General features: G+C 36.6%; 1 pseudogene; it reads right to left on the reverse strand.

Moving 5' to 3' along the window:
- Positions 1 to 967: 967 nt before the first annotated feature.
- Positions 968 to 2,057, reverse strand: LOC114686533 (annotated as a pseudogene).
- Between the last annotated feature and the right edge of the window lie 13,821 nt (positions 2,058 to 15,878).

Here is a 15,878-nt window from a genome sequence, read left to right on the forward strand (position 1 = left end):
GCCTTAGAAAAAGTCCTTTAATTCACCCATAGAGACAGAGTAATGATTAATTTAAAGAGGAAATAATTAAATTCCCAAAGTACACTTAAGGCTTTGATGACATTTACTGGTTTTGTTTGTTTGCTTGCTTGTTTGATTGTTTGTTTGTTTGTTTGACACAGAGTTTCTCTGAATAACAGCTCTGGCTGTGCTGGAACTCACTTTGTAAACCAGGCTGGCCTCAAGGTCAGAGATCTACCTGTCTCTCCCTCCCACGTGCTAGGATTAAAGACATGCACTGCCACTACCTGGCTACTTTGATGACTCTTAAATGAACTCCAGAGTTACAAGGGAAAAAAGTCTTTACAAATGAAGTAATTCCTCCTTGAATTGCAATTTTCAAACAACCTTTTATCAGTTTATTTCCTCCCTGGGCCCCACATTAGAATTATTTTTTCACCTAAACTACATTTAATAAAGCATTATTAATTTGTACCATCTGCATTATTATTTTCCAGGTTCACTCTTTTTTTTTGTTAGAAGAGAATTTTATTTTAAAAGTGTCATCTTAAACTGCAAGGATGTCCATTAAACATCACAATCAAACATGCCAAAGGAGAAGCCATGTTGTCACAATGCCCACTTACACGCCCCCAGACACCTCAACCCACCCTTGCTGACCTTCTATACTCCCCCTTTTTTTCTTTTTCTTTTTTCTTTTTATTAAACAAGAGAAAGTAGACAGATACATGTTGGTAAATGCTAACTGTCTGTATTCACACAGAGACACAGTGTAATCTCTGAGCCCAATATACAGAGAAAGGAAAAAAGCTAGAAGTCTATGCACTACTACACAGGGACCTAGAACCCCCAGCCTCCAGCAGAGCCAAGGGGGCCAAAGGGTTTTTCTTTTTTCCCACAGAGCACAGTGGTGGTGTTGAATCCACAGTTTGAGACAACAAAGGATAAAAATGAATTTAGAACAGAATAGTGGAGATTCTTTTCCTGTTGTATTTTGTTCAAGGTATTTCCCCCAAAATGGGTTGAGAACCATGGTGTTGAAAAGAGACCTCAAAAACAGGGCTACTGAGCACGAGAGGGGTCGGGGGGAGGGAAATGACTGCAACTTGCTCCCAGGGACTGGAGAAAATTAAAAAATAAAAAAGAAAATTAAAAAGAGGGCTGGAATCCATCAGTCTTCTGTGCTAGTCATCCTTGCCTTCATCCTCCTCTCCTTCCTCCCCTTCATCATCATCTTCATCTTCTTCACCTTCATCTTCATCCCCTTCCTCATCAATATCTTCCAAGCCTTCCTCTTCTTCTTCATCATCATCATCATCTTCTGCCTCTCCTTCTTCATCGTCCATATCAGGAACCAAATAGTACTGTAAGGGGTTTGGCCAAATGTCATCTTTGATGACCTTTCCTAACTCATCTGCACCTGCATCAGAATGGTCAATGAACCAGGTGAAGAAGCTCTCTGACTCTTCATGCTGCCTCTTCCTGATGGCCTTATTCTGCGTTTGACTTGAGCGTTTTGTTAAATCCTTTCCAGACTTCCATTTGATTTCAGTGGACTTTGAAGATGGGTCGCCACTCTCATTCAGATGAAATTCTTTGGAGAGAACTTTATTTTCAAAGTAAGGATTTTCATCAAAATAAAAATCTATTCTGTAACCTGATTTAATGTCTTCAAATTCTGTCACTTCAACTCTGGTCAAGTAATGTAGAGCCTCTTCATCTTCCTCCCCAAGCAGTGCAGACACTTGTGGATGGTTGACAAATGTTACCCAAAAATTTGGGATTTTGTCGATCAATTCTGACCTCTTCTGAAAAAAATGGTTGGCGGAGTTTGTTATATTTTTGTTCTACTTTCAAAATTTCCTCACCGGCTTGTTCATTAAGTCTGTCTATTTCATTTTGTACTTCGTCAATGTGTTCAATTGCTTCTTGCTGTTCTTTTTCTCCCTTCGCAGGCCGGAAGAGGCCGACTTGTCCTCCAGCTTCAGGGCAGGAGCCAATCTGGGTTTCTTGGACTGAGGCAGGAGCGCAGATTGCCGTTTCGGGGCCATGGCACAGGGAAAGAGGCCAGGAGCCAGAGGCCAGCGTCCCGATGCAAACAGCAGTAAGGAACTCGCAGGAACTCCAGGTTCACTCTTGATTCAGATTTCAACAACAATCCATAACAGTGAAGGTTTTATAATAATATTACAAAATTACATAAATCACCATCATGTTTGTGATAAGCTATAAAGTCAAGCAAGCCTGCAGAAACTTAGGTGCTTCTAGCAGATACTAATCATTTAAATGTGGTCATCAATCTGTGCTCCAGTTCCAGATTAGTCACACACTGGGCATGTTTAATTTGAGTACTATAAGTACTTCCATGATTGGTGCAATAGTCATAGATTACTATGATGTAATCAAAAGCCAATCAAGTGTTTTTCTCTGATACTGACTTGATGTAAACCAGCCTAAAAGCATTTAATGTCTTGGTAAGCTTGTTTGGCATTATGATGGACAAGTATAGAGCATTAATTAAGTTTTGAATGAAAAAAAGCTCCCCTTTTTTGTATTTCTACACAAATAGGAAAATGACTATTTAGAATAGTAAGTTTTTTTTTAATTTTCTTTTGTTTTGTTTTTGTTTGGTTTGGTTTTTTGACCAAAATTGAAAGCAGTAAGAATATTTGGTATTATGTGTGGTAAAAGATGCAGTTAGATGTGTTAGGTTCAAATTTCAATAAAATGCATCTACAGTAATCATTCTGTTTGCTATTATTGAAAGGACCAAGCAGACAACATAAAAGGCTGCTCAGTCTTCTCTCAGAGATCAGGCCTCAATTTCAGTTTCCTGAGACTTGAGCAAGCAGTTTCTGGGAGGACCATGCACAAAAGACATAGTCCTTGCAGTAGCTCCTTTTCTGCATGTACTCTGACTGCTCAAGGTTCAGCTAGTTGTTCAACTGAGAGCTATGTGCATGAGTTGAGGACAGAACCCGGGCCACTGAGTCAGCCCCCACAGTCAGTATGTGCGAGGCCAGCCAGCCTCCATTGCAGCTCAAGGACAGAGCCTGGGGCTTGTTCTGGCCTGCCAAAAATGATAACTGTAACCCCCAATGCAGTAAATTCAAAGGTCTCATACCCTCACCCAATCATAAGACACAAAGGCTTGTACCACCATGCTTGTTGATTTTCCCTTTAAAAATCCCTCATTCTGAGGGTTCAGGGCCATCTTCCTCCACCCGCTGTGTCAGAGTGTTGGACATGGACCAAGCCTGGGCTTGCTTGTAATCAATAAACCCCTGTGTGTTTTGCATTGGATATAGGCTCTGTGGTAGTCTTGTGATGTAGGAATAACATTATGATATATAGTCCATATCATTGTACTTGGTACATATGACTCTTATAAGGATGTTAGTATAGCTAAATCATTTGCATATCTCTGTGGTCCCAGAACATACTGCAATATCTAGAAGGCTATATAGGCCTGCATGTCTACTGAACAACAATCTTAATTTTAATCAACTTAAAGTTTAAAGTTTATTTTGCTCCACAAAAATAGTCGTAATTTTGTTTGCTAAGAAACAGAATATGCATAAGTGACACAAATGAGAATTGTCAATGGCTAATAAGTAAACTTCAGCTCTACATGTAAATTTTTCAATAAATAATTAAATGGTAAGTTTCTTCCTTCTTTCTGAGGCCTACCAGGTACTTTGGAATAGTATCTAAACCTGACTTTTAAGATAGTGTTTATGAGGGTGTCTTTAAAATCACAAAGACCAGTTTCCAGAGCCTGACAATATTGCTTACTATGTTTAGTCACTGTATTTATTTCTGAGCTGTGAAATTGTTAGAATATCTCCAAACAGCATATAAAGTTCAAACTTACCCCAGAATTTTAGAGGTATTAATTAAGATGTTTATTGTCATATAAAATTCATGGCATACTTTTAAACAAATGGAGAGAAAGACATGTCCTTACGATATTCAATCTCTACTTTTTCAATCATTTAATATGATTATGGTAAAAGATTAATTTCCATATGAAATATCTGCCCCAAGAGGGATTTTGTGTGTGTCATCAAAGGAAATATACTAATAGTGTTTCAAGTGATTTAATGTCACAAACAAAAGGCTGAATCAAACAATTTCACATATTTATCAGTGCCCAAGTCTATTAACTAAGAAAATAATCTCTATAAAAGAAAAAAATCAGAAAACTAATAGCACTGCTTTACCACAATTCAGGATGTAAGTTGACTCATTGCATACTAGAAAAGAGTAGACTAAACTAGAGCATGCACACCAGAACATTTAAAAATTAAATCTATGCATTGAATCTAGTGAGCAATTCTTAAAGTTAATTTCCATGAATATTACATGTCCTGAAAAGTTAATCACAATTGCTGTCATGATCTATACATGCTTATAGATATATAAAAGTTTGTCAAATTTATTAAAACATTAAAGGTTAATGAATTTATCTCAGGGCATTTATATAAATATACATAGGATTTCTCCATAGTGTTAGTAAATAAATGAAAGTAATACTTCCACTACCAGCACTGGAGAAATCTCAGATTTGCTCATGTCTAACCAAATTAAAAATTTTCAAAAGAAATTTGAAACTGTTTTGAGGCAATACAGAATAATTTTAGGAAAGTCTATTCATAGTTTCTTGGTGTCTAGACCTACTTTACTTGTACCGAATTACAACCAGCTGTAAAATTTTTAACACATCATTTTAATTACCAGGCATGGTAGCACATGAGCATGGGAGAAGTGGAAACGGAATGATCATGAGTTTGGAACCAGCTGGTACTGCAGAGGGAGACAATGACTTAAAAATAAAAACCATCAAGTAAAAAAAATTGTCCAGATTCTTCCATATAAATCATCTTCAATCTGACTCTCAGTCTCATAAAACTGCCCTGTTAAGCCATACATCATTGTAACCCCCTACCTTAGTTCAGTCTCACTGAGTAAAACCATTCTGTGCTGTCATGTGGAAGGAGCAGAATCATTTATTTTTTATTTAATAAACCTTCTTCTTGCTTCTGATTGTACATTGGCCAAGAAAAATAGAAGAAGATCTGAATAATAAGTTCCCAATTTTACATTATGTGGATCTTAAATAGATGGAGAAAATTCTACTCCAATCATGTAGTGGGTCTGAGGGAGCACTCGTCAAAGTAACAACAATGGAGAAATAACAGCACTAGGAGCAGGAAAAATTGGGCTGTGAGATACAGACAGAAAAATCCTCCCCAGACCTCATATGAAAACACTAAAGATGAAATGACACCTGACACTTACTCTCAATTTCCAATATTTTGAGTTTAAGAATATTGTCATCAGTCAGTTAATGTATTCTAAGAAGTACATCAGCTTATAACAGGATGATATTGGATGATATTTGTTCATTTAGCATCAGTATCAATCAGGCAAGAGTGTGTGTGTGTGTGTGTGTGTGTGTGAGAGAGAGAGAGAGAGAGAGAGAGAGAGAGAGAGAGAGAGAGAGAGAGAAAGAGAGAGAGAGAGATGCAAATGCACCACCTAGTTATCATATGTATTCTCTCAGTCCCATTGTATACTAGAAGCTCTATATTCATCTTAAACATCAACCTATCAGAAGAATGAATTCTTTCTGTAACTGTTAATTTTTTGTATGCTGGGCCTCAACTGAAAGGGAAGAAGCAATAGCTTAATATTTGATGATATACCTGCTGTGTATTGTGCTGTAAACATTTCTCTTTTGGTAACTACAATTATTAAATTTCCAAAGCCCAGAGCTCTGTGAACAAGGACAGATCTTGACAGTGAGTGAATGATACCACTCTAAGGTATATGATTTTTTTCTTGGAATTACACATTCTATAAACTGGTATCATAAAATACTAAATAACTGCATACCACAGTATAACTATTTTTGTTTAAATCATATTTTGTGTCCTTAAATATGATTCTGTATCTCAATAGGGTATCACCTGTGAGATAGCACCTTCGACCTTTCTTTTACTGACTATATCATTATTCATGGGGCAGAAGCGTCTTTGCATTAGGACCACTGCCTATCATGCTTATATGCCACTGCTGCACCATCTTTACTTTAAGTCTTATGATGTTGCATTTTATCTCACAGGCCAAAGAGGTAAAGTGGAGAGTTCTGACAACTACCACTAATATATTTGAGGACTCAGAAAATAACTATTTTGGGGGGAAACAGTATTTCAAAAAGAAAAGATATCATGTGAACTAAATGATTTCTAGAGGCCTGCTGTCATTTAAGATAATTGTGAGTATGCCAGCAAGGTTGAAACAGGATTTTGGAGTGGAGGAGTATAGAGTAAAAAGAGCAGAGACATATGGAATGGCCATGGAGATCACTGAATGTCAAATATGGACTTGAGAAATAATATTAAACAGGAAAATATCGTGATAAAATTTACATTCTTTAAAACTATGAGACAGTGTAAGTTAGAGTGATCAAAGTAAGCCAGAAAGACTTCCCAAAGAGAATGGGGATTGTGATAAAAGAAGAGTAATGAAAATACATTCAAGATTTTGGTTTAAGAAGCTAGAATAGCCGGGCGGTGGTGGCACACGCCTTTAATCCCAGCACTCGGGAGGCAGAGCCAGGCGGATTGCTGTGAGTTCGAGGCCAGCCTGGGCTACCAAGTGAGCTCCAGGAAAGGCGCAAAACTACACAGAGAAACCCTGTCTCGAAAAACCAAAAAAAAAAAAAAAAAAAGAAGCTAGAATAATAGATTTGTCATAAACTGAGATGTATGAAACTTCAAAAATTCTTTGAGGGATACTAGCAATTTATTTGGACAAATTATATAACTAAATTGTCCGAGACTGAGTAGAATATTTGAATATAGGGTCTGGGTGATGGCTTTAGAGTGTTATTTTTGTATGTGAGGACCATTAACACAAATGAAATTAACTATGAAATTATTTGTATTTTAGTGAGCATAGTTAATTTAAAGATTAGATCAATGTCTAAGTCTAGTATTCAACTGTGTCAAATACTGTTAAATCCTTCTATGAGTTGAGAGAGTTGGCTAGCCATGTATTTGTGGCCAGAGCCAAGGGTACATCTGGTAGAATAGCAGAGAAAAGAATCTGGATACTAGAAAGACTGTTAGATGAGTAATTTAAAATATATTATGTAGGTGAAGCCATCTTATTAAATAAGAAACACAGAACCAATGCAAAGATGAAAGCCCAAGAGGTCAGAGCAATAGCTAAGAGCTAAAAAATTTACCCTTCAAGGCCACTTCTGTCCTTCTCAGCAAGAGACCTGCTTCCTGTGTGTTTGTGCTTTTTATTGACTTTCTATTCTGCCTTCACATTGGTTGTAAACCCAACCACATGACCTCCTCATCACTGCCCATCTATACAGACCTCCAGTTCTTCTATGGTTGGTATTGAGATTAAAGGTGTGTGTCTCCATGCTAGCTGTATCCTTGAACACACAGAGATCTGCCTAGTTCTGCCTCACAAGAGCTGGGATTAAAGGCATGCACCACCACTGCCCAGTTTCTGCCATGGCTTGCTATAAGCTCTGACCCCCAGGCAACTTTATTTATTAAATACAAATAAAATCACATTTCAGTACAATTAAAATATCACCATAAGACTATATGTAAAACTCTGTTAAACAATATTATGTTGTTTATGGAAACAACATTGAGAATTGACATAAGATGGGGAAAAATAAAATATTATCCACTTTTGTATTTAGGGGACTATTGTTCAATTATATTTTCTTTATAGTAGATGGAAAAAATAGCAGAACTTCTGTTTTCTTTTATTTAAATATTATTGAAAATATATTCTTGTATCATACAATATGTCCTTGTAGATGTAACCAACCGTCTTATTAAATAAGAAACGCAGAACCAATGTAAAAGAGAAAACCAAGAGGTCAGAGATCAGAGCTAAAATCTCACCCTTCCTCCTGTGGTGGTCCCAGGTTCCCGAAAGAGAGCTATTTCCCTGTGTGTAAGTCGTTTCATAGTCATTCTGCCTTCTCATTGGTTGTAAACCCAAACACGTGACTGCCTCGTCACTGTCTGTATGTACAGACCCACAGGTCTTAAAGGAATATGTCTCCAATGCTGGCTGTATCCCTGAATACACAGAGACCTATGGGATTAAAGGTGTGTGCCACCACCGACACACTCTGTCTATGGCCCTAATAGCTCTGACCCCCGAGCAACTTTATTTATTAACATACAATCAAAATCACATTTCAGTACAATTAGAATACCACATTTCCCCTTTTCTATTTCAATAAAAAGGAAAAAAAGCAAAAGGTTATAACTAACAAAAGAAAAACTATATACAAAAGTACAATAACTATATACAATATATACAGGTAATAAATACCTAAACAATGACTAGTCCATTTGTATTTGACAAATCAGAGGAAAAAATTCCCTTATCTATCCTATTTTGGTAAGTGCAAAATGTATGTAACTCATTTTCTATCCTAATTAATCTTCAACTATAACTAACTAATCTTCAACTATAACTAACTAATCTTCAACTCCCTCAGAGACCCAAGAAGGAAATAATATTAGTTAACAAAAATAAAAACAGGAAGTGCATGCAAGCAACTTCCAAAAAATTTGTGAGTTGACAGAAACAGCCAGCTGCCTGGACAGTCACCTGAGATTTCCGCAGTGTTGGGGCATCATCTTCAGCCTATAGGCACTGTAACTTTTCCGGATTGTGAAGGCCACTTCAGGGATGGGGCCATATTGTCCTGGCCTCAGAAGATGCCTTTGATAAAGCTATAACCACACTTGTTTTGGCAAGAATCAGTAGTCCTTTGTTTCGTGTCCTGTCTGTCCATTTTGTCCTGTTGATTCGAGGATACTTTGTTGGCCAGTGGCTAACTTTTGCCACAATGAAAGTTGACTCCATATGCAGTTTCTTCAATGCCCATATTTTCTCTGAAGTAGATTGGAACTGCCAGGAGCCGACATGTCTCAAAAAAGAAAAATTTTCTAAGTTATTAAAACATTTTAAATGCCATATTCTGTAGATCTCTGATGGGTTTGAAGATGACCTGTCTAAAACATCTCTGCTAAATTTTTAAAACATATCTAATATGACTACAATTTCTATTGTAATGTCTAACTACTAACTTTCATTTCTTTATATCCTAATAGTTGGTAATAATAACATTCAAGGATCAGAAATTTTCATTACATTGTTAAATGAATGGTATAAATACAATTAGAAATATACATATAGCATTTTCTAACAATATCAGTTTTAAATTTGTATACAATATAAAACAATCCAATCCAATGTAAAGTATTTAAAACTAGTAATTGTCTTTTTCTTTTCTTTTCTTTCTTTCTTTCTTTCTTTCTTTCTTTCTTTCTTTCTTTCTTTCTTTCTTTCTTTTTTAAATAAGAACCTTAAATATAATCTCCTTTGCTTAGCCTTTTTCTTAACCCTTGACAATAACTTGTAACCATCCCCCCTAAATACTGAAAATTATCCCAGACCCAAAACCCATTAAAAAGACAAAAAAACCACCTGCCCAGCACCACCTCTTTGGGAATGTGGGCGTCGTATTCTTAAAATTGCTTCCTGCTGGGTATGGGTGAAGTTTTCTTTATCTTGAAAGAAAAATTTTAGGTTAATTGTCAAATTCTAGGAAAGGTAACTATATACTTCATTATCAAGTCTGTGTATAATGCCAAAGTTCAGGGTTTATCTCAAATCCTTATTTAAGTAGTCTTTGAGACTGGATCATCTCAGCTAGTCATCTCAAAATTGCTCTGAGCACCTTGTAGTTCAAAGCTGATCTGTGGATGATGTTTTTCAGCTTAATGATATTATTATTGTCCACCTGGAATTGTTGTTGTTGTGGGGCCCCATCTTCTTTCTGGAAACTTCAGTTGATGTTAGGCCTGGCTGTGATTTCCTGCAGAAAACTGATAAGAGACTTGAACACAAAGAAATATATATACAGCTAATTGAAGCCTTTTTTTTCTAGAATTACTTAGTACTCTATATGACCATTCATATCTTAACAAAGTTTAAAATGTATATATATATCTATATATGATAATCTTGTAAAATTTGATATAAAATTCATACTTTAAGAAAACTTTAAAGAATCAGAATAGAATCAAAGAGTTGAGATTAGTAATAGAATAGTCCCTTAATTAATTTGGCTTTTGTCCTGTCCGATAGCAGATGGATCTTTTATTCTGGCATGATACAGGAAGTTTGCATTTTCCTTTTAACAACATGCTTGAGTTTAAAGAAAGAGAGAGCCATTCTCCAACTCCAAATTCAGCTTTAAATTTTAATTGAACTGGGATGATTAGAAGACCAATACTGTTAAATCTATAGAGAAAAGCTGAAACAAACATTTAGGAAGACATAAATTTTTTTTAGATAATATATACCCATATGCCATTTCTCTCTGTTTCCTGGGACAGATGATTTGTCCCTTTTCTTCAGTTGTCTCATTTGTCCTGTGTTCTTTGGATTTCTTAACCTTCATTCTCCTAAAAGACAAAAACAAAAACCTTTCTCCAAGACTAATTTTGGGAATGTTCCTTTTTGGCAAATTATTATCTGATTAAATGCAAAGGCATGTGTTATTGATACAAGTTAGTTTAAATTGGATGCTCATGATGATTGATGAACTATCACCTCCTCTAAATAAGAGGTTTCTCTTGTTCAATTCGAACCTTTATCAATTTTGGTGGTACCCACAGCTTATCTTCTCCTGCAGAAACAAAAGCAAAACCTTGTCCCCAATGTAATACATACCCTGGTTTCCATTCTGAGGTCAGCACATCCTTAAAGTATATAGGATGATTTAATTCTGTAGTTTTTTTTTCCATTATCCAATGTCTCTCTGCAGCTGTTGTTCCTTTCGCATTGGCATTCAGAAAATTCAAAGTTAGAAGAGCATTATGCAGTCTATTTCTGGGGGTTTTTGTTACCCCTTTCTGTTTATTTAGAATATACTTTAGAGTTCTGTTTGATCTTTCTATAACTGCTTGACCTGTAGGATTATGTGGTATGCCTGTAATATGCTTTATATTGTAATAAGCAAAAAACTGTTTCATTTTAACAGAGACATATGATGGAGCATTGTCAGTTTTGATTTGTGCAGGTATACCCATGATGGCCATAACTTCTAGCAAATGGGTGATTACAGAATCAGCTTTTTCAGAACTCAAAGCAGTTGCCCATTGAAATCCTGAATAAGTATCGATGGTGTGGTGTACATATTTCTGAGATCAGACAAGATTGGGCTCGTTCAGGATGATATGGCCATAGACAAGTGTACATATTTCAATTTTCCAAATTCTGCAAAGTGAAACACGTCCATCTGCCAGATTTCATTTCTCTGAGTACCCTTTGGGTTACATCCTGCTGGTAATGGCGTTTGATTATAGAAGGAACAAGTAGGACATTTCTTTATCATTTCTTTGTCTTGTTGCTAGATTATGGAAAAATCCTTTTTTAAGCCTTTACTATTGACATGATGTTTTTTATGAAATTCTGAGGCCTCCAGCACATTTCCTATCAATAATTTATCCATCTCATCATTGCCTTGTGCTAGAAGGCCTGGCAGACCAGTATGCGATTGAATGTGAGTTATATATGAAGGATGACTCCTTTTCCTGATTGTATCTTGTAAATGAATAAATAGTGAAGTTAATTCTGAAGCATCAGGGATAAATTCTGCAGTCTCAATATGTAACACCACTCTTTCTGCATACTGAGTGTCAGTCACTATGTTGAGAGGTTCTGAAAAATTCATTAATACCAACAGAATAGCATACAGTTCTGATTTTTGAACTGAATTATATGGACTTTGAACCACTTTACTTAAATTTTCTGATTTGTAACCTGCCTTTCCTTGTTTGTTGGCATCTGCATAAAATGTACAAACTCAAGATATGGGTTTTTGCCGTACAATTCAAGGCAAGATCCAATCAGCTCTCTTTATAAGATCAATCCGTTCACTTTTGGCATTTTTGCTGTTAATTTCTCCCAAAAAATTACTGCAAGTTCTTTGCCAAGGTTCACTTTCTGTCCATAATTTTCAATGTCCTCCTTACTTAATGGTATGACAATTTCTGCTGGGTCTATTCCTGCTAATTGACGAAGTCTCAATTTTCCTTTGCAAATCAAGTCAGAGATTTTTTTCCACATAAGTTTTTAATTTTTTATTTGGTTTATTTGGTAAAAATATCCATTCCAATGTAATATCTTCCATCTGCATTAATATTCCAGTAGGAGAACGCCTAGAAAGTAAAATAACCAACATGCAATCCAGCTTTGGATCAATATGATCCACGTGCCCTTCATGCACTTTCTTTTCTACCAAGGCCAATTCTTTCTCAGCTTCAGGTGATAATTCTCTTGGACTATTTAAGTCCTTGTCACCTTCTAAGGTTTTGAACAAATTATTCAGTTCATCATTTTTTACCCCAACAATAGTTTGTAGATGAGAAACATCTCCAAATAATCTTTGAACTCATTAAGAGTCTGTAGTAGATCTCTCCTAATTTGCACATTTTGGGGTCTAATGTTTGTAGCTCTATTTTATATCCTAAATAATTAATAGAATCTCCTCTTTGTATCTTTTCAGGAGCAATTTGTAATCCCCAGCAAGGCAAAATTTTCTTTACTTCTTCAAACATTCTTTCTAAAGTATCTGCATTTGAGTCATCTAGTAAAATATCATCTATATAATGATAAATTATAGATTTAGGAAATTTTTTACTTATCACTTCCAATGGCTGTTGTACAAAATATTGGCACAGAGTTGGGCTATTCAACATTCCCTGTACAAGTACCCTCCATTGAAATCTTTTAACCAGTTGAGAATTATGCTAAGTAGGCAGTGTAAAAGCAAATATTTCTCTGTCTTTTTCTTGTAAGGGTATTGAAAAGAAACAGTCTTTTAAATCAATAACTATGAGAGGCCATCCTTTTGGTAACAGAGTAGGCAAAGGAATCCCAGATTTTAGAGAGCCCATTGGCTGAATTACTTTGTTAATTCCTCTAAGGTCTGTTACCATTCTCCATTTACCAGATTTCTTTTTAATAACAAATACAGGAGAATTCCAAGGGCTGGTTAATTCTTCAATATGCTGAGCATTTAACTGTTCTTCTACCAGCTCTTCTAAAGCCTGGAGTTTCTCTTTTGTTAAAGGCCATTGCTGGACCCATACAGGCTTGTCTGTTAACCATTTTAAAGGTAGAGCTGTTGGTGTCTTTGGAAGATCATCAGTTGTTGTGCCCTGTTCTTGTATAATATGGATGGCTAGTGACCACTCATTAGAACAATATCTTCTAATATTTCTCTCAGTAACATGTGCTAGTTTATGATTTGTTTCTGAGATTGGAGGGATGTTAATCTGAGTATTCCATTGTTGCAACAAGTCTCGACCCCATAGGTTCATAGTTATGTTAGCCACATATGGTTTTAATTTTCCTCTCTGTCCTTCTGGACCTATACATTCAAGCCATCTTGCACTCTGTTTCACCTGAGATAATGTCCCAATTCCTAACAGCTGAACATTTACCACCGGAAGAGGCCAAGTTGGATGCCAAAATTCTGGTGCAATTATGGTAATGTCTGCACCTGTGTCTACCAGACCAGACAACAAAACACCATTTATTTTTATCATTAATTTTGGTCTTTGTTCATTAATAGAAGTTTGCCAAAAATTCTTCTTTATGTTTTCTCCTGAATTTTCTATTCTCTCTGTTTCATCATCCTGATCAGCATGATTTATTCCAATAGGCATTTGGTTATTTAATCGCTCAGAGCAGGGATTTCCTCTATGGCTGCAGGAAAGGTTTGAACTGGACTTGCTATGGGGGCCTGCATGAGGCCCCTCTGGGAGTTTCCTGAAGACTGAGGCAAAGGATTACCCTCTTTGTCCTTTGTTGATCTACATTCGTTGGTCCAGTGTTTTCCCTTACCACACCTTCTGCATACTCCAGAAGGAAGGGGCATTCTGTTGCCATTGTTCCTTGAAGAAACATTTTTTCTAGGAATGACCTGTTTACAGTCCCTTTTCAAATGTCCTTGTTTTCCACATCCAAAACCTCTAACATTCCTTAAACCTTTTGAAATTGCTTCTCCTACACACATAGCATCATGCTCATCAGCCTCAACATTAACTGTGTCTCTAATCCAATCTTCCAAAGGTGCAGATCTTGCCCTTAATGCCCTGATTATTCTTTTGCATGCTGCATTCACATTCTCAAAGGCCAAAGATTCAATTATTGCCTTACCAGCTTCTGAATCCGAGACCATTCTCTTTACAGCTGAAGCCAGTCTTTGTAAAAAAAATCTGTAAAAGATTCTTTTGGGCCTTGCATAACCTTTGTAAATGACTCAGATTATTTCATGGTTCCTCAACTCTGTCCCATGCATTCAAAACTGCCGTTCAACATAAAATTAGGTTTAGACATCATATAAACATTGTATTTGTCCTGAAGCATATTGGCCTTCTCCAATAAACTGATCCTGGCAAACTTGTATTCCTTTATCCCTCCATTGTTTTTCTATGATTTTAGCCTCATCCTTAAACCATGTTAGAAATTGAAGTGTCTGGCTAGGTTCCAGAACAGCTTGTCCAAGGTCCCGCCAGTCCTGTGGTACAATCCTGTTATATGTTGACCAAGAGTTTAATATTTGCTTTACATATGGGGAATGCATGACATAAGATACTATTGCTTCCTTAAACCTTTTAAAATCCAACATTTCAATTGGAGCCCAAATATTTTGTGTAGCCATTTGATCAGGCATCTGCTGTGTGGTTCCAGGATAAATTAAGGGTGACTGTGTGAAAAAAGGCTTTCTTTGTGTAATCTTATGATCCAGACTTGAAACAACTTCACTGTTAATTTCTTCTGAATGAATTTTTACATGTTTAACAAGTTTTTCTAAAGCTGTTATCCTGGCACTTAAATTGGCTATCTTTTTAAATATTAAAATGAGGATTAGCATAGTGATAAACTGCATAATTCTACCAATACTAATCTTCTCATATAGTTGTTCCATTGTCAGACTGCCTAAAATTTCGAACAAAAACCAATTTTCTTCCAATATACACATAAAACCCATTTTTTTTAATGTGGAAAAAATTCTCTTTTAAATAGTTTCCTTTAAAATATCTGATATGTTGTGACTTACCAAATCTGCGTAGAACAGTAGAAATCCAAGGGGATTTTCAAAACAGCCACCTAGTGTCTGAGGTGTAAATACAGAGAGAGAGAGAGAGAGAGAGAATGCACAAGAAAGGGTAGCCGGCTAAAGCTTAAATCCAGCCATGTGTTCCCTCTTGAGCCGAGTCAAGGCTTGGCTCTGGATTCCTTAATCTCCAGCCATGTGGGTTGGCTTTTCAGGTGGGGCCCTGTTCATCTGGGCAGGTCTGAGATGTTTGTAGCCTCAGCTTTAAGCAAGCAGGCTTTAAGCAAGCAGCTCACAGTTAGTTTAGCCTGAGGTCAAGCAGACCTAGGCCCAGGCTAGGAAGCCAACCGCTCGAACTAGGGGGCTGCCTGGCCTGCTGCCCTTGCGGGTAAGTGGACCTGCTGCCAAGCCAAGTGGTTTTTAATGGATTCTTGTTACATTGGGCGCCAGATGTAGATGTAACCAACCATCTTATTAAATAAGAAACACAGAACCAATGTAAAAGAAAAAGCCAAGAGGTCAGAGATCAGAGCTAAAATCTCACCCTTCCTCCTGCCATGTCCCAGCTTCCCGAAAGAGATCTATTTCCCTGTGTGTAAGTCGTTTCATAGTCATTTTGCCTTCTCATTGGTTGTAAACCCAAACACGTGACTGCCTCATCACTGTCTATATGTACAGCCCCCCA

Source organism: Peromyscus leucopus, chromosome X, assembly GCF_004664715.2.
Source record: "Peromyscus leucopus breed LL Stock chromosome X, UCI_PerLeu_2.1, whole genome shotgun sequence".
In the NCBI taxonomy this organism is placed as follows: Eukaryota; Metazoa; Chordata; class Mammalia; order Rodentia; family Cricetidae; genus Peromyscus; species Peromyscus leucopus.